This window comes from Chiloscyllium punctatum, chromosome 45 (genome assembly GCF_047496795.1).
Source record: "Chiloscyllium punctatum isolate Juve2018m chromosome 45, sChiPun1.3, whole genome shotgun sequence".
NCBI classification, from domain to species: Eukaryota; Metazoa; Chordata; class Chondrichthyes; order Orectolobiformes; family Hemiscylliidae; genus Chiloscyllium; species Chiloscyllium punctatum.
This window is the reverse complement of record NC_092783.1, coordinates 14,003,733-14,023,690: the sequence shown is the minus strand read 5'-3', so window position 1 is coordinate 14,023,690 and position 19,958 is coordinate 14,003,733. Positions and strand designations below refer to the sequence as shown.

The following is a 19,958-nucleotide window of genomic DNA, read 5'->3' as shown; positions in this document are numbered from 1 at the left end:
GTAATTTTCAGTTAGTGCTGCACTTGGTTTCTCACATCAGTGTAATTCTTTTTTAAAAATGCAAGACATTGTTACAGCCTTTTACGTGTGACTGATCAGATCTCCTGTGTTTTGTAGGTTGAAATAAATACAGGATTGATTAAAAGGAGCTTTAAACTGCATCTAACCATGTTGTATCTGATCTGGGAGTGCTAGTTGCTGTCACTAGATTAGTCAATGAACTGGAACTGTCACATTCACTGGAACTGTCACATTCACCAAGCTGACATCTCATTACCTAAATGAGCACTACATAAATCAAACCAAAGTTCAGGACTTGAGGATCTGACTAACTGTCAATAGAATCACACACAGAAGAGAGTGTCAAAGGCAAACGTTAACTGTTGAAATGAAAGCACAGACAAGTTGTGCTATTCATTAAAATGGAACTGGAAAGTGAAACGTTTACAGAGAATAAAGTCACTGGGGAACTTTAGCCTTCTGTAACTCAGCCAGGAGAAGTGTAAGTACAATAATGTTATCGCTATAGGAAGAAGATGTTCTGTCCCAGAGTAATGTTCCAGGACCAGACAGGCGCCTGTTCATTAAAGGAAGATGGACTTGCATGAATTCAGTGCCTTTCATGTCTTCAGGACCTCCCATAACACTTTATGCCCAATAAAATACTTCTGAAATGTATTCTCTGGTGTACTGCAGGAAATGTGACAGCATGGTCAGCTCCCCCAAACAGCAATGTAATAATAGGCAGATTATCTGTTTGTGTGATGCTGATTGAGCGATAAATACTGGATAAATCAGCAATAACACTCCAATTTTTCTTCAAAGTAGTGCCATAGGATTTTTCACATTTATCCATGAGGCAGACAGAGCCTCATTTTAAAGTTTCATCAAAAGTCAGAGTCTCCAACAGTGTAGCACTCCTGTACCACATTGTTGGAGCAACTTTGGCTTTGCATTCAAGTCATTGGAGTGAGTTTATGCCTTCAGACTCAGAGGGAAGGATCCAATTAGAGTCATAGAGTCCTACAGCACAAAGACAGGCCCTTTGGCCCAAACTGGTCCATGCAGACCAAAAATGTCAGTCCATGCTAATTCCATTTCACTGCACTCGGTCCATATTAATAAGCTAAAACACATGCTGAAGTATCTGCGCTTTTTAGCCACCTAGTCACTAAACACTAGTGCAGAGAACATTGCTAGGAAGAACTCACTGAAATTCAGCAGCTATGTGCTAAGAGTAAGTGAAAGCAGTATTAGTTAAATAATTGGTAGAGAAGTGGAATACAACGTGTGGACATGACGATAAGAGCAAAGCAAAAGGAGGTAAACATCAGAAGCAAATAAATAATGGGTTTTGGGGGATTATTAATTTCCTTTCACACAAATCATAGAAAGTTAATGCTTTCAGATATCGGTTGCAGATGCAGTAAGCAATTAGCAAGACAACAGCATATTGTTCTTTATTGTAGGGAGCTGCAAAATAATAGCAAAGAACTCTCACTGAATTTACACATGACTTTAGTGAGATCATACCTGAAATACTGTGTACAGTTTTGGTCAATGTACCTAAGGAAAGACAATATTTGCTTTGCTGGATTTATACCTGGATCAAAGCACCATCTCATAAAGAGAAACTGAGTAGACTATGCCTATGTTCTCTGAGATATAGTGGATAAGAAACAATCTCATTGAAATATATAGGATTTGTCAGGCCAGGGGGATGTTGACCCCTGACTATGCCTTACAGTTTCAGGATAAGAGATCACTCATTTAGGACTTAGATGAGCTTTTTCACTAAACAGATTGTGAATCTTTGAAGCTCTGACTTCAGAAGGCTGTTTGGATGCTTTCTTGATAAGTATATTCAAGATTGATATTAATTATATTTTGGTCATGAGGAGAGTCAAGGGATATGAAAATATGATGAGGAAATGGAATTGATATGGATTTTTAGTCATTACTTAATGAGTGGAGCCATGTTAAAGGGCCTTTTGACGTGTTTCTGTCCTGTTTGCAGGTTTTATTGTTCTTCTACAACAATCTCCTGCCTTGTAACAGTTCCATATTGGAGAGAAATGTTTCTTTCCATGAGCATACAGAGGAACCTTGATTATCCGGCATTCGATTATGTGAATTTCAGACTATCCGGACAAGATCATAAAGTCCTGATGCTTGGCTAAATTGTGTTATCTGTCATTCAATTCTCCAAACATTCGATTATCCAAACAAAATACTCCCTGCCTTAATCATTTGGATAATCAAGGTTTCTCTGTATCTGCTTCCTGGCTAACAAGCACTAGCAAACTGAGAGGAAGAGAAAACAAAGATCCCCATTCTATGCTCTTTAATTATGCACTACCTCTGGTTGAAAGCAGACAGCATATAATGTGACAGTGAGTTGTAGATCAGGCCTCGCTGGGAACAGAGGTGGATGGAATACAGACACCACTAGGCTCCTGATTACACTAGCTACCTGATCCTGATCTCAATATTAACTATTTAGGCCGACGTGGGTTCAAGTCCTGGGAAGGCTTCTCACTCCCACAGGACAGACAGCTAATTTGGCTTATCAAGGATGTTGTCAAACGTGAAAGGGTTCAGGAAAGATTTACAAAGACGTTGCCAGGATTGGAGGAGTTGAACTATAGGGAGGGGCTGTTTTCCCTGGAGTGTCAGAGGCTGAAGAGTAACCTGATAGAGGCTTATAAAATCATGAGGGGCATGGATAGGGTAAATAAACAAGTTTCTTTTTCCCTGAGATGGGGGAATCCAGAACTACAAGGCATAGGTTTAGGGGAAAAATTTAAAAAGGACCTATGGAACAATTTTCACACAGAGGGTGGTGTGTGTATGGAATGAGCTGCCAGAGGAAGTGATGGATGCTGGTACAATTATGACATTTAAAAGATATCTGGATGGGTGTATGAATAGGAAGGGTTTAGAGGGATTTGGGACAACTGCTGGCAAATGGGATTAAATTAGTTTAGGTTAACTGGTCGGCATGGATGAGTTGGCCCAAAAGGTCTATTTCCATGCTCTACATCTGTATGACTCTGGGACTCTAAAAATCTCCCACCCCAACAATCCCCACCTTGACCTGGCTTCTCTTTAAATTAATGTTTTTGAAAAGTTGTTAAGACATCACTTTTGGCTGAAGAGTCTTCCTGGTCACTTACCTGCGTAGTTGAGTGCATCTCTGAAGCTGGTAGTCCTCTGATTGTCCCTCCATCTCAACTGACAGGGCCTCCATTCATCTCCATGGCAACTAAGAGGTCACCCACTTGAAAATTTTGACTTTAATCAGTTTCACACCAAAGGTGGGTTCAAAGACCCAAAAACAGTTCCAACTCCTGTTTCTCACCTCCCCGGTGAAAATTCAGCCCCATGTATTTGTTTTAAGAATTGGTCATACTTCAGATTAAAAACATTTTTTAGATTCCTTTGTATTAGAAAACAGCAAGATCAAATGTTCTTGTTAGTTTCACTGTTTCAAATAACCATTTTTAAAAAAAGATGATTTATTCATAGCGACATACCTACTCTGGAGGATTGTGGAGGGGGCAGACATGAATCATCTGATCCATTGTAGACTTCAAAGTTTTGGAAAGTGCATCAAATAAAGTATCACAAATCAAACTGGTCTGGGACAACATGCCCCAGATCATCTCAGAAAGTAAATCTTGTGCTTTCAACAACAAAGTAACAACAGCCTATATTTATATTGACTCTTGGAAGTAATAAAATGTTCCAATGTTCTTCCCAAGAGGATTATCAAACAAAATACAATATCAAACTACATAGGAGACAGGGCGAAAGTAAGGACTGCAGATGCTGGAGATCAGAGTCAAAAAGTATGGTGCTGGAAAAGCGCAGCTGGTCACGTGGCATCCGAGGAGCAGGAGAGTCGACATTTTGAGCATAAGCTCTTCATCAGAAATATGGGGTGTGGGGGTAACCGGTAAGGAAGCTGAGAGATAAATGGGAGGTGGGTGGGGCTGGGGGAAGATAGCTAGGAATGCAATAGGTAGATGAAGGTTGGGGGTGATGGTGATAAGTGGAGAGTGGAGCAGGTAGGTGGGCAAGAAGATGGACAGGTAGGCCAGTTCAAGAAGGTGGTGTTGAGTTGGAGGGTTGGATCCGGGATAAGGTGGGGGGAGCGGAGATAAGGAAACTGGTGAAATCAACATTGATCCTGCGGGGTTGGAGGTGAGGCATTCCTCCAGGTGTCGGGTGGCTAGATTTTGGCGGTGGAGGAGGCCCAGGGCTTGCATGTCATTGATGGAGTGGGAAGGAGAGTGGGACTGGGACACACGCACTAATCAACTCCACCACACTGTGGCCAAACAATTCTAGTCCCCCTCCCATTCTGCCAAGGACATGCAAGTCCTGGGCCTCCTCCACTGCCAGATTCTAGCCACCCGACACCTGGAGGAAGAACGCCTCATCCTCCATCTTGGGATCCTCCAACCCCATGGGATCAATGTCAACTTCACCAGTTTCTTCATCTCCCCTCCCTCCCTCTTATCCCAGACCCAACCCTTCTTCTCGGCACCACCCTCTTGAACTGTCCTACCTGTCCGTCTTCCTTCCCACCGATCTGCTCTACCCTCCTCTCTAACCTATCACCATCACCCCCCACCTTCATCTATCTATCACATTACCAGCTACCTACCCCCAGCCCCACCCACCTCCCATCTATCTCTCAGCCCCCTTGGGCCACCCCCTCCCCCCCCCACCTCACCCCCACATTCCTGATGAAGTGCTTATGCTCGAAACGTTGACTCTCCTGCTCCTCGGATGCTGTTTGACCGGCTGTGTTTTTCCAGCACCACACCTTTGGACACATAAGGAAACAGTAGGATTGCATGGTTAAAATAGAAGCTGCCTCATTAAGCTGCTTTACAGCAGGAAAGAATTGTTGAGGTGGAAATGTGCAGGAAAGTAATTTGGCCTTTAGTGGTAGAATGGTTAAGATCGGAGATGAGCAAGAGACCAAAAGTGGAAAAGCATCAAGATCATGGAGGGCTGTGAGGAGATTCCAGAGTCAGAGAGGGACAGAGCCATGGTGGGTTTTGAAAACAAGGCTGAGCATTTTTCAGTCGCAGTGTTGTCAGACTTGAGATTTGTACCACCAGTTGTGCACCTTTCAGCTTTTTGTGTTCTTATGAATGGGTGATAACATGATCTAGAACCTGAACGTGAGTGGAATGGACAGAGAGTTGATCTTGGGATGTTATGGGTGCTCACCTTGTGAGTTACTATCCATTTATTTTGAAATGAATGATTAGTGACTCAGATCCAAAGTGCCTGTGATTTCCTATGATTCCAATGTGAATATTGGAATGCTTGGGATAAATACATGAACCTGAATTTTCATTCGGGAGCATCATTTGCTTGAGGCAATGGGACAAAGAAAGATTTGCAATACTGTAGTTCTTACCTTTAGACTCCATATTGCTCTGAATGTTGACTGGAGCACAGGATTAGAGAATTACCAGTGCTGGATATAAACATATTCAATCAATCTGTTATTGGAGAAGGTGGAAATTGACCTTCTGACTTAGAGGCAAGGACACTACCCCATGCCAGTGCCATGCTCAGGCATAAGGATTTTCCAATGTTGGGTATTTCCATAACTGAATGTACAGGCTGTGGCCCATAGCATTTATGTCGAAAACAAATTCAATTTCTAAGACACCTTTCATGTCCCTGGAGCACCCCAAAGAGCTTTACAGTCAATCAAGTACTTCTAAACTGTAACCACTCTACCATAGGAAATAAAGCAGCCAGTTTGTGCTCAAGCTCCCACAAGTAAGATGATGAGCATATAGATTTGTTTCACTGGCAAATATTAGTGAGGAATGTCCTGCTCTTTTTAAAATCATGTCATGGAATCTGTTACAACCATAGGGGGCAAATGGAGATTCCAGTTTAGACAGCACCTGTGAGAGTGTAGCATTCCTTCAGCATAACCCTGCAGCCAAACTTTAGGCTGAAGTCACTGGAATGCAGCTGGGACCCCTGAAACTACTGACTCTGAGTCGGGAAGTGCTACATTTCACATGACCTGGCATGTTCTGGGTCACTTTGAGTCATCAACCTTGTTGCGTCTGTTAAACCGTTTCCCCAGGTTGTCATGATTGCAGATATATATTGACAAAATATTGTCCTTTAGCTTGTGAAAGGTTCAAAAATCAACAGAGAGGAATAATGTCTCCTTCAGAACTGAATGGGTAAAATAAATAGTTGCCAGTCAGCACATTAGTCATATACATATAATACGTACATGGGGAGATAATAACTACTGGATATAACCGTTCCTTATTACACAACAGTTCAACAAACAGTCTCCTAAAATTTCAAAGCACACAGCTTTCCACTTTGCAGGGCCTGTACTCTTTACATAAAATAATCTGAATACAATTGCAATTGTCCGTTTAAAATTTATGCAAAATTTTCTGTGGGAGAAATACTTTGCGGGTGATCAGCCAAAGCAGGTGAAGCTGCTTATTTACATAGTAGGTGGATTCATGTTTGCTCATTATTTTCTACCTGGCCTGGCACACTCCCAAAAACACGTTATGAATAGGTGTGTGATGTTTGCTCAGGTAATTCCACCCTAGAGGAAAATACCAGCAGATGAATTGAATCAACTGTGAAGGGCTCTTCTTTCTTTATCTCCCATTACCCTAGATTTCCTTCATTGTTTAAATGTTACTTTCTCTTGGTTGTTGAAAACCTCCTTTGCAGTGAGTAAAATAACACTCAATGAGTCACATCGGACAGTATCCTCATAATATACAGGAACTATTCAGATGTGCAGTGTAGAATTCCTGCTCAAACCCATAATTCAGGGGTTCAATATGGATATTGAGAACCTCGATTTTCTTATCAGTGTTACTTAAGTGTTAGTATTAATTTGATACAAAGTGGTAAGTCTACTCTCTGAAAAGCATAAGATGTGAGTTGTCTTTGACTGTATGAACAGGATCAAAATGGCCATAGACTCTCCAAAGGGCCATTCGGGTGAGACTTTGGATACCAGCTAGTCACCACCAGACCACATAATAGCTTCCTACATCCAGAACGAATTTCTTCAAAGACATTTTATGGAATCTGTTGTTTTCATTAGGTGTCTCACTCACTCTTGGAAAGGAGATGAGGCACATGCGCTGACTCTTCAGAGAAAGGCTAGCTCTGTCTTCTTCCAAACAGGCAGCTTAGAAGACACCAGTGGGCCTCCCTCTGATATCAAGTCTGGAGGAGGCGATTGAATCCACTGACAGCAGCTGGACTTGAAGCTGGGATCAGTCATGATTGTATTTCATGGCAGAGCAGGCTCAAGGAGCTGAACTGCCTACTTCTGTTCTAATTCTTATGTTCTTATGACTTTGCCTTTTAAAGCCTAAGTTGTCATCATCATGTCAGCTCAGAGGAGTTGTACATCACAAACTTGTCAGCACTGGGAAATATCTCACTTCCTGCCTCAGGAGCTTGCCTTTGTAATTCTTAGCTGCCAGGTAATGAGGTTCTGCCTTAGAATTCAAGAATCATGAGTGTTTGGGAAATGTCCTGCAGCCATTACCAACGCAAACTGGTGCTGTAAACAACACACTAACAAGAGGCTGAAACATGTCTTGGGAACAAAGTTTAACTTTAATATGACAGCTATTAAATTCACGAAAGAATCAATCGATTATAAAAAGTCTCTGGTTTGATTCTCTGAGTTAATTGATCTCAACAACTGAAGCATGATCACCATGGGTTACTCAAGTTTATGATTAAAGGTTATTGTTAAAATGTATCTAAACTATTGAAGAATTATTTAACAGACATCAAGTCCTCCTCTTTCATGCTGATATGATGTCAAAGTAAAATGACATGATGGAAGGAAATTGACTGACATTTAGAGGCTGGGCCTGTTTTCCCTGGAGCATTGGAGGTTGAGGGGTAACCTTATAGAGATTTATAAAATCATGAGGGGCATGGATAGGTTAATGGACAAATTCTTTTCAGGGGGAGTCCAGAACTAGAGGGCATTGGTTTAGGGTAAGAGGGAGAAGATTTAAAAGGGACCTAAGGGGCAACTTTTTCGTGCAGAAGGTGGTGCGTGTATGGAATGACCGGCCAGATGAAGTGGTGGAAGCTGGGATAATTACAATATTTAAAAGGCATCTGGATGGATATATGAATAGGAAGGGTTTAGAGGGAAATGGGACAAGTACTGGCAAATGGGACTGGATTAGTTTAGGATATCTGGTCAGCATGGACGAGATAGACTGAAGGCTCGGTTTCCATGCTGTACATCTCTATGACTCTATGACTCTAGAGGATTTGACTGATTTGTAAAATGTTCACATTGGCATTTTGTCTGGCAACCTATATTTACAGCAGAATGGAGTTTGTGTGTTTTTGTGCGCTTTGACTATCTCTGTAGCTTCTACGCTGTGTCTACTCCTTCAGTAGAGATGATGAGAGAAGTAAGGTCACCTGCACATCTTCTGGCACTGGGTGCAACCCCTTTCTTCAAGTTATTTGGTGACATGATGTGACACGATTTTTATACTAAAAATAGAATGGCCATTAAGATCACTTTGCAAATCACAGGGTTTGTTTCAGAACAATTTGAAGTTGCTTTTAATTTCTTCCAATTTAATCATTGCCTTTCTGAGTCCTCATTTCGATTTCCTGGAATGCCGTTGTGTGCTCCAGTGATTCTTAGAACTCTTGTGAAATTAGTTGCTGTCAACTGGACATGGCATCTGGTCAGTCAAAAAGCATCTCCCTCACCAGCTCTTTCTCAACTCTCAAATGGCCAGTGTTCCAGAGAAGACAAAGAAAATGATACAAAATCTCTTGAAATTTTCCTTGTATTCTGGCAGAGTTCGTCATAAAGTCTAGAGGAAGCTTACTATGAACCATTCATAATGGTGACAATATATCCACCAGGCTGCCTTCCCCGAAATCATAGGCTCCCTGCAATACAGATAGAGGCCATTCAGCCCATCAGCTCAGCACCAGCCATCTGAAGAACATTCTACTCGGACACACTATTACCATGGCCAATCCATCTATCCTGTACATCTATGGCCTATGAGAGGAAATTGGAGCACTCAGAGGAAACCCACACAAACATAGGGAGAATGTGCAAACTCCACACAGAGAATCACCCAAGACTGGGTCCCTAGCACTGTGAGGTAGTAGTATTAGTCACTGAGCCACTGTGCTGCCTTTGTGTTGTGGGGCCTAGAGGCCATATCTACAGGTCTGGATTTGTCCCAGTCATACACGGAGCACGGAGACAGGCCCTTTGGCCCAAACTGGTCTATTCCAACCAGTCATGCTCTTAAAGGCATGTTTAGCATGCTGTAGTCTCAAGGCTCTATCATAGTCATCACTATGCTGGCTGACAGGAGATGAGGTCAACTAATAGGGTCAGCCTGAACAGCTTTCTGGCTCAACTCCAAGGTGACAGGATGCATGGCCTAATGCAGTGACAAACAGATTTTAATGTTTACTTCTTCAAACAATGTTGATTGGGAGCAGAGTTTGCTCACAAAAATTCGTTTGTGCTGGACTAACTATACAAACAGATCGGAATAGCAATAATTCAGTGTTGCACTTAGCAACTTTTAAAAACATTTGGGATAAGGCCATAACTGTAAAACACTGTGTGCCTGCTCTAAGAACACCCTAAAATAAACAATCCTATCACACGCCTTTTAAAGCAATGGTCTATTTCCATTTTAACAACAAACCCTTCAGCTACAAAACTCAGGTACTGAAATGAGAACTCAGATGAAATGGACACAGTTCTCCATCAATCTAGGGATAACCCTGTCCATTACGGAAAATTAATAATCAATTGCATTGATCTTTTATCACAGAAGGAGCTTTCTCTCCCATACCTAGTGATAAAAAGATGAATCATTGATAATGAATGATCACTCTGATAAACAGAACAGATTATCTTAAAGCTGGTTGTTTTTACATCGTTATCCAAAGTGAAAATAAATTCCAAAGCCTGCCTTAAAAATCTATCAGTGTGAGTAAGAGGTTAATCAGGCCACAATGATTGCAGTGTTTCACCAAAGTAGCGCACCACCGCCAATCAGGGGATAGGTAATAAAGGCTAGTGACACTCACATCCCATGAAAGAAAGCATAAAATTTAATTTGCATACATCCATGGTACTTTCTCCTCTGTAGTGTTCTCCTCATCTTTCCTGGAGGGTTCAAGTGCAATGGAATAATTCTTCAGTTAAAGCACGTAGCCATTCTTCATCTAGGAATGTTAATTTTATTTGGCTGAAGGTAACTGAACCTTGAAGATATCAGACTTGAGTGTAATCCTGTTCTCAATTCAAATGCACACTGACACGGCACCTGTTTCAAGGATTCGATCTAGTCTGGACTCTTAGCAATGTGGATATAAGTGGGCTTCACTTCTAATTCAGAAAAAGCAAAAGAAAAGACTGCTAGTTAGAGTCATAGAGGTGTACAGCACAGAAACAGACACTTTGGTCCAAATTGTCCATGCTGACCAGATATCCTAAATTAATCTAGTCCCATTTGCCAGCACTTGGCCCATACCGCTCCAAACCTTTCCTATTCATTTACCCATTCAGATGCCTTTTAAGTGTTGTAATTGTACTAGCATCCACAACTCCTCTGTCAGCCTGTTCCATACACGCACCACCCTCTGTGTGGAGAAGTTGCCCCCAGGTCCCTTTTAAACCTTTTCACTCTCACTCTAAACCTATGCCCTCTAGTTCTGGAATCTCCCACCCCAGGGAAAAGACCTTGTCTACTTACCCTATCCATGCCCCTCATGATTTTGTAAACCTTGATAATGTCACTGCTCAGCCTCTGACACTCCAGGGAAAATCACCCCAGTCTATTCAACCTCTCCCTATAGCTCAAACCCTCCAACCCTGGCAACATCCTACTAAATCTTTTCTGAACTCTTTCAAGTTTTGCAGGATCCATTCTATAGCAGAGAGACCAAAATTGTGCACAATATTCCAGAAGTGGCCTGATCAATGTCCTGTACAGCTGCAACATGACCTTCCAACTCCTATACTCCGTGTTCTGACCAATAAAAGAAAACATACCAACTGCCTTCTTCACTATCCAATCTACCTGTGACTCCACTTTCAAGGAACTATGAACCTGTACTCCAAGATCTCTTGGTTCAGCTTTTCAGACCCTACCAATTCACCTTGATCTGTATTCTCTCCCAGTCCCTTCAATCCACATTAACCACAGAGTTATTCCGATTATCTGAAGGACACAGGCGGGGAGTATTTTGCTCGGTTAATCGAATTCCGGATAATCGAATGCCAGATAATATCATTTAGCCAAGAACTGGGACTTTGTGATCTTGCTGGATAATCCGATATTCGGATAATCGAATGCCAGATAATTGAGGTTCTCTGTATTTATGTTTCATGGACATATAAATTTCATGGGTGGCACAGTGGTTAGCACTGCTGCCTCACAGCACTAGAGACCTGGGTTCAATTCCCACCTCATCTCCCCATTTCTGCGTGGGTTTCCTCCAGTTTCCTCCCACAATCCAAAAATGTGCAGGTTAGGTAAATTGGCCATGCTAAATTGCCTGTAGTGTTAGATGTAGGGGCTGGGTCTGGGTGGGTTGCATGTCGGTGTGGACTTGTTGGGACGAAGAGCCTGTTTCCACACTGTAAGTAAGCCAATATGTTACTCCAATATGTAAAGTGAACCTACGTTTTTCTGTTCCTCATGTGAGTACAGTGAGGAACGGTTTAACTGGAGCTGCAGTACCTCAGAGCGGGTAAGAAATTACTGTCTGAGGTTAGGGAAGTACAGTCATAGTTTCTGTCTCTCACAGCCATGTTACTGAATTGTCTTCCAGAGTTAGAAGTCTAGTGTTGGAGGGGGTTTGGCAGATGGTGGTGGCCCCCCTGGTGCTTTCAGACAACAATTGGTATCTAGTCTTTCCTCTCTGAAAGGAGATGTCCAATAGGTGACCTTTTAACACATGTCCAAAAGTGACCTTTTAACACATGTCCAATAGGTGACCTTTTACCACATGCCACTGAAAAGAATTCTATAAACACAATTGTGTAAGTAGGTCAATGAGCACAAAATAATATTTTGAATTGGTATCAGGCATTCTTTTTTCATATAAAAGTTGGTCAACATTCAAATAGCCCCCTGGGATAGACCAGTAGATGAATTAAGTTGGACCAAATGGCCTACCGTTTTCATTATTGTCATGTGATCAGGATACAATCACATAGATCAGCCCTTATAGAATGAAACTGCATACTGTTTACTGGTGCTTCTCGGACATGACAGAAACATAAGGTGCCAACATCAAGGGTGTCACCAGAGCCGGATGGATGGGTGTGGTTCTGGCCATGGCGACGTTTCATTCGACATGAACATGCAACTGAACTAAACCATGTGCCCACTCCAGCCTCTACACCTAACACTCGATAGGAAAGTTCACCCACCTCTCTATCCAGGCATTCATTTCCAATGTCAATCAGACTTCGTAAGAAGAACTTCTGATGTCAAATTTTTTTCTAACCCTTCATCAATCTTAAATTTGTCTAATAATAACTTGAACCTGTGTCCCTTTGACTGATAGTGACTGTTTGACTTAGACGTGCAACTTTAATTCAGTCTAATTTTTTGGAACTTATTTTTTCAAAGCATTTAGTATCGGATGTTTCTGGAAATTCAATGAGATATTTCAAAGTGTGATTTGACCCTGTGAAATCCTGGAATAGAACATTTGCACCCCATCTAAAAGTGCAGTAAGTTTAAGCTCTTGACCAATGAACAGAGGACACCAACAATAACAACAACAACAGAAATTGCTGGAAAAGCTCAACAAGTCTGGCAACATCTGTGGAGACAAATCAGAGTTAACATTTCAGGTCAAGTGATCCTTCCTCAGAACACAAGCGCCACCTTTATGTGAAACTTTGAGCATAGTATGTATTAACTGTGCTCCAAAAAGAACTGTAGTGGAACTGCAGGAAAAGTCTATTTTGGCCACATATGAAAGCATCTGCATGGTCTCCACTAGGACAGCCAGGTACCTTCCCCATATTTTCCCCTATATATGGTACTGACACTTTGACTGTCAGCTAGGTTCCTGTATCCCTATCCAATGCCTGTATGGGTGAGCTTTGAGAGTTGGCATCAACAAGCTATTCATCTGTGTGATGCATCGTAGCCAAACTAAATCCTGTCCTTGTGTGATGCAACTGCACACATAATTTCCAGCACTTTCTAATACCAGTTGGCCACATGATCATTTCCCTACTCTGACTGAGACCAGTCAAACACAACACAGACTGAGGATTGGAACAAAGACTTTCGTGGGCTCTTATATCATGTCCAGTGATCTATTGGAGAAGCTCACATTTGCACTACTAACAGTCAGCTAACTTCTACTAGTTTCAAATAGCACACACATTCTACACTAGATATGGTAAAGACAAGTTAAATATGCATCCTTACGACAGCTGTCCACATTGCATTTATCCTCAATGGGACTCACCTAATTGTGTAGGAGAACAGGAATAAAATGTGACCTATGTCTGCAGATTTGATGCAATATTGTAAAGGGAAACACAGGAAATAAGTACGGTTTTCTAGTTACAATCAGTTTGTAACTTCAGACAACCTTATTGTTTTTGGTTTTGGCAAGTGTGCAGCTATCACTTGTGTATAAACACAAAAAGGAAAAGTAATGCTGTGCAATGAGAATGAATAAAGAAGGGGCACAAATTGTGTAGCTCCTTCAAAGAGCCTGAATGGCCTCCACTACTGGCACTTAAACCAATGCCACTTAAATCTTCTAATTGTGTACTTCTTTTGATTTATGCAGTCTATAAATTCAGACACTTTTGAACAGACCAACTTACTCTTAAGCAGTTTAAGACAAAGTGTAAGTCTGTACATAATTTATTCTGATCAATACAAAAGACAGAAGAGTATTAAAAAATTGCAACACACTGTGCAAAATAATCCAACAGGTTCTGCCAGTTAACACTCTGTCCTTCCTAATCTATTGCATTTAAAATCACTTCAGGTCCATATTATATTGAGCTGCTTTAATAAAGTTTAACTTCATTTCATAAATGGATATTGATAGACATCAGACTTACCTCCACTCAGCACCTTTCCCCTTGTGAAAAAAAATAAAAGAATTCTTTGTATCCGCCGTCAGATTGCTTGGCTGAGGACTATCTGGTACAGCTCCACAATACACCTTGTACTGATGTTTCCTGTCAGGTTATAGCAGCTGTAGGCAGTGGCTGAATTTATAATCACACATTGTTTACCTGTGCAAACACAATAGGCTTGCATCAGTTGACTTTTTGTGTATTCCAGCCAGTGATTAACTCTTCAATCCGTTTTTCTGCTTAACTCAAGAAAGCAAGTTGAAACTGAAAATCACTTTACCCCTTTGATGGGTTGGGGGTAATTAAGGTGACCTCCTTGTGGGTCTGCCCTGGGCTAGGGCAGCAGTCCAAAGGTTTAGATTGACATGATCCATGAGGGTGGTCCCTCTGACTAGAGTGGTTATGCTAACACTGGATTAGTGGTGCTGGAATTATGCTAACACCCTAGTGTGGTTGTGGAGAGGGAGCATACCATTTCTGGCATTTTCCCAGACAATGGGTTCAACAGGAACTGGACTGAGCAGTAGGGATGGGAAATAGTATTGCTGTCAAATAATATTACGATTGGTTAATACTAGTCTTAATTAATATTTCTATTTTGAAATTAAATATTTGTACTTCTGAAGTTCTTTCCATGAATATTACCATGTTCAGTTAGCAGTTAAGAAGTTTAATGCAATGTTAGCATTCATTTCAAGAGGGCTACAATATAGGAGCTCAGACTGTACAAGGCCCTGATCAGATCGCATTCAGAATACAGTGAGCAGTTTTGTGGACGGAGAAGATTTTTTCCTTGTTGCAGAGACTAGGACCTGAGGAGTGAATGGGCAATCCTTTAGAACTGAGATGAGGAGGAACTTCTTCAGCCAGAGGGGTGGGTAATCTGTGGAAATCATTGGGTAGGGGTCAAGTGTCTGTGTATATTTAAGTCAGAGATAGATTGTTCTTGATTAGTAAGGGGATCAAGGGTTGTAGGGAGAAGCAGGAGTCATAGAGTTATACAGCACGGTAACAGACCCTTCAGTCCAACTCCTCCATTCCAAGTAGATATCTGGTCCCATTTGCCAGCACTTGGCCCATATCCCTCTTAACTCCTCATATTCATGTCCCCAACCAGATGCCTTTTAAATTTTGTAATTGGTCCAACCTTTACCACCTCTTCTGGCAGTTCATTCCATACACACATCATCCTCTGCATGAAAAAGTCGCCCCTTAGAACCCACCCTCTGTGGCAATGATTTCCACAGATTAACCACCCTTTGGCTGAAGAACTTCCTCCTCATCTCAGTTCTAAAGGATTGTCCATTCACTCCTCAGGTCCTAGTCTCTTCTACTAGGAAAATATCTTCTCCATGTCCACTCTATCTGGATCTCTCAATATTCTGAAAATTTCAATCAGATCCCTCTCATCCTCCAAATCTCCGTCGAGTACAGGCACAGAATCCTCAATGGCTCCTCATATGACAAACCCTTCATCCCGGGATTATTCTTGTAAATCTCCTCTGAACCGCTTCAAATGCCAGCACAACTATTGTTAGATACAGGGCACAAAACTGCTCATGGTATTCCGAATGCGGTCTGATCAGAGCCTTATACAGTCTTAGCTCTTATAGTCAAAATCTTTCCCCCTCAACTTAAACTTATGCCCTCTAATTTTGGACACCCCTATCCTGGGAAAAAGACCTTGGCTATTGACCCTATCCATGCCCCTCATGATTTTATAAACTTCAATAAGGTCACCCCTCAGCCTCTGATGCTCCAGCCTATTGAACCTCTCCTTACACCTCAAACCCTCCAAGCCTGGAAACATCCTTGTAAATCTTTTTCTGCTCCCTTTTAAGTTTAACAACATTTTACTTACGGCAGGGAGACCAGAATTGAATGCAGTATTTCAAAAGTGGCCTAACTAATGTCTTGTACAGCCACAACATGACATCCCACTTCTGTACTCAATGCACTGACCAATAATGGCAAGCATAGCAAATGCCTTCTTCACTACCTTAGTTTAGATCAGAGTGGTGCTGGAAAAGCACAGCAGATCAGGCAGCATCCGAGGAGCAAAAGGCCTTCATCAGGAATGGAGGCAGGAAGCCTCCAGAGTGGAGAGATAAATTGGTGAGTACAATAGGTGATTGGGGGTGGGGATGGAGGTGATAGGTCAGAGGGGAGGGTGGGGGACATTAGCAAAGAGTACAATGGGTGAATGGGGATGGGGATGGAGGTGATAGGTCAGGGGGGAGGGTGGAGTCGATAGGTGGGAGGGGAGATTGGCAGGTAGGACAGGTCATGGGGACAGTGCTGAGCTGGAAGGTTGGAACTGGGGTAAGGTGGGGGAAGGGAAATGAGGAAACTGGTGAAGTCCACATTGATGCCCTGGGGTTGAAGTGTTCCGAGGCGGAAGATGAGGCGTTCTTCCTCCAGGCGTTGGGTGGTGAGGGAACAACGGTGGAGGAGGCCCAGGACCTCCATGTCCTCGGCAGAGTGGGAGGAGGAGTTGAAATGTTGGGCCACGGAGCGGTGTGGTTGATTGGTGCGGGTGTCCTGGAGATGTTCCCCGAAGCACTCTGTGAGGAGGCATCCAGTCTCCCCAATGTAGAGGAGACCGCATCGGGAGCAACGGATACAATAAATGATATTGGTAGATGTGCAAGTGAAACTTTGATGGATGTGGAAGGCTCCTTTGGAGCCTTGGATGGTGGTGAGTGAGGAGGTGTGAGTGCAGGTTTTGCAATTCCTGCAGTGGCAGGGGAGGGTGCCAGGACGAAATGGTGGGTTGTTGGGGGTCGTGGACCTGACTAGGTAGTCACGGAGGGAATGGTCTTTGCGGAAAGTGGAAAGGGTTGGGGAGGAAAATATATCTCTGGTGGTGGCGTCCGTTTGGAGGTGGCGGAAATGTCGGCGGATGATGTGGTTAATGCGAAGGTTGGTAGAGTGGAAGGTGAGGACCGGGGGCGGTTCTGTTCTTGTTACAGTTGGAGGGGTGGGGTTTGAAGGCGGAGGTGCGGGATGTGGATGAGATGCATTGGAGGGCATCTTCAACCACGTGAGAAGGGAAATTGCGATCTCTAAAGAAGGAGGCCATTTGGTGTGTTCTGTGGTGGAACTGGTCCTCCTGGGAACAGATACGGCGGGGACGGAGGAATTGGGAATACGGGATGGCATTTTTGCAGGAGGTAGGGTGGGAAGAGGTGTAATCCAGGTAGCTGTGGGAGTTGGTGGGTTTGTAAAAAATGTCAGTGTCAAGTCGGTCATCATTAATGGAGATGGAGAGGTCCAGGAAGGGGAGGGAGGTGTCAGAGATGGTCCAGGTGAATTTAAGGTTGGGGTGGAATATGTTGGTGAAGTTGATGAATTGCTCAACCTCCTCGTGGGAGCACGAGGTGGCACCGATGCAGTCATTAATGTAGCAGAGGAAGAGGTGGGGAGTGGTGCCGGTGTAACTACGGAAGGTGGACTGTTCTATGTAGCCAACACAGAAACAGGCATAGCTGGGGCCCATAAGGGTGCCCATGGCTACCCCTTTGGTCTGGAGGAAGTGGGAGGATTCGAAGGAGAAATTGCTAAGGGTGAAGACCAGTTCAGCCAGACGAATGAGAGTGTCAGTGGAAGGGTACTGTTGGGGACATCAGGAGAGGAAGAAATGGAAGGCTTGGAGGCCCTGGTCATGGCGGATGGAGGTGTAGAGGGATTGGATGACCATGGTGAAGATGAGGCGTTGGGGGCCGGGGAAAAGGAAGTCTTGGAGGAGGTGGAGGGCATGGGTGGTGTCTCGAACGTATGTGGGGAGTTCCTGGACTAGGGACGATAGGACAGTATCGAGGTAGGTGGAGATGAGTTCGGTGGGGCAGGTACAAGCCGAGACAATGGGTTAGCTGGGTGGTCAGACTTGTGGATCTTGGGAAGGAGGTAGAATCGGGCAGTGCGGGGTTCCTGGACTACGAGGTTGGAAGCTGTGGGTGGGTGATCTCCTGAGGTGATGTGGTTCTGTATGGTCTGGGAGATGATGATTTGGTGATTGGGGGGTTGGGTCATGGTTGAGGGGGCGGTAGGAGGAGTTATTTTCGAGTTGGTGTTTGGCTTCAGTGGTGTAGAGGTCAGTGCGCCAAACTACCACTGCACCCCATTTATCTGCTGGCTGGATGGTGAGGTTGGGATTGGAGCAGAGGAAGTGGAGGGCTGCGTGTTGTGAGGGTGAGAGGTTGGGGGCAGACAGTTTGAGGTGGTTAATGTCTCAGTGGTAGTTGGAAATGAAGAGGTAGAGGTTGGGTAATAGGCCAGCGCGGGGTGTCCAGGTGGATGGAGTTCTTCATTACCTTGTCTACTTGTGACTTCACCTTCAAGAAACTATGAACTTACACTTTGGGTTGAGAAACACATCAGCCATGATCAAATTGCACAGCAGACTCAATGGACCAAATGGCTAATTCTACTTCTATATCTTCTGGTCTTATGATGACCAGGTATGTCAAAGTATTTTATGGTAAACAAAGTGGTGACATGGTGGCTCAGTGATTAGTACAACTACCTCACAGTGCCAGGGACCCAGGTTTGATTCCACATTTGGGTGACTGTGTGGAGTTTGCACATCCTCTCTGTTTCTGCGTGGATTTCCTCTGGTTACTCCGATTTCCTCCCACAGTCCAAAAATGTGTTGGTTATGTGGATTGGTCATGCTAAATTGCCCATAGTGTCCAGGCATGTACAGAGTAGGTAGATTAGCCAGGGAAATGCAGGTTACCAGGTTGGGATGGGTCTTGGTGAGATGCACTTTGGAGGATCCCAAAGTGGACTTGATGGGTCAAATGCCTAAATCCACACTGTAGGGATTCTATGTAAGTACTTTTCAGTGTGTAGTCACTGTTGTAATGTGGGAAATTCTAGTCCTTTATCGGTTGTAACCCTCTAAAAGAGACACACTTCTGCTTTTCTGATCTCACTGGGGCAATCCAGTATCCCCTTATCAATTTATATAGGAGAAGCATGAATAGGAGCGGACTGAATTTAGAGACCGAGTAATTCATGCAGGAGAGGAGACTGAAAGAGCTGAATGCAGGTTTGCTCACTGAGCTGGAAGGTTCATTTCCAACCTGTTTTCTCAGGCACTTGTGCAGGGAGTACAGCTGTTCGTGGGGGGCACTCTGACGGATGGCATTTGTTTCCCATTTTCGGGCCATTTTTAGCTTATTGCGCCCAAAGGTCTTAGGCAGTTTCGAGAAGATTTGTAGCTCAGCTTGAGGTTCTGGAAGTAGGCTTGCTCACTGAGCAAACAAATCTTCTCAAAACTCGCTAAGAGCATCAAGAAATGTATAAATAGGGAGGAATTCCTTTTAAATGAAACGGGCTGAAAGAGCAGATTGTCATAAAGTATCTAGCTGGAAAAGAGTGGGTGAGGAGGCAAGTAAAACTGTAAAGAAATAGTTAATTGCAACCTGAGAACATAGGAACAAAGAGCTCAATAAGGAGTTCCACAATTTACACTTTCCTAGGATAGAATAAGTTTGGAAGAAAAATGGGAGAAGGTGTTTCACTGGTTCTTGATAAGCAGAAACTGGATGCAAGGACCCTTAAAGTTACTGCAGTTTATTTCACTCCCAACTGGCTTGACCATTCAGTAGCTGGAGAACCAGATAGTTCAAGATACTGGGGCTTTGTTCGATACGGAAATTCGGGTTCTATGGTGTAGATAGGGTCCCTATTGTCATTGTAGGATTTAGGTTGCATTGTGTAAGCCACTGTCAAAAAGGACTAAACCGGAAAGTAATTTCAGTGGATC

The 19,958-nt window shown here is 43.2% G+C and overlaps 1 protein-coding gene across 2 annotated transcripts in view; it reads right to left on the bottom strand.

Moving 5' to 3' along the window:
- Positions 1-19,958, bottom strand: part of spdef (SAM pointed domain containing ets transcription factor) — a 97,598-nt gene that overhangs the window by 72,178 nt on the left and 5,462 nt on the right. Inside the window, exon 1 of one of the 2 annotated variants that reach the window (XM_072563324.1) lies at positions 14,168-14,288. The exons of the other annotated variant lie outside the window; for it this stretch is intronic. The gene's annotated coding sequence lies outside the window, so the exon portion shown is untranslated. Of the gene's footprint in view, positions 1-14,167; positions 14,289-19,958 lie in introns of those variants that run through there. 2 annotated transcript variants of the gene reach the window in all.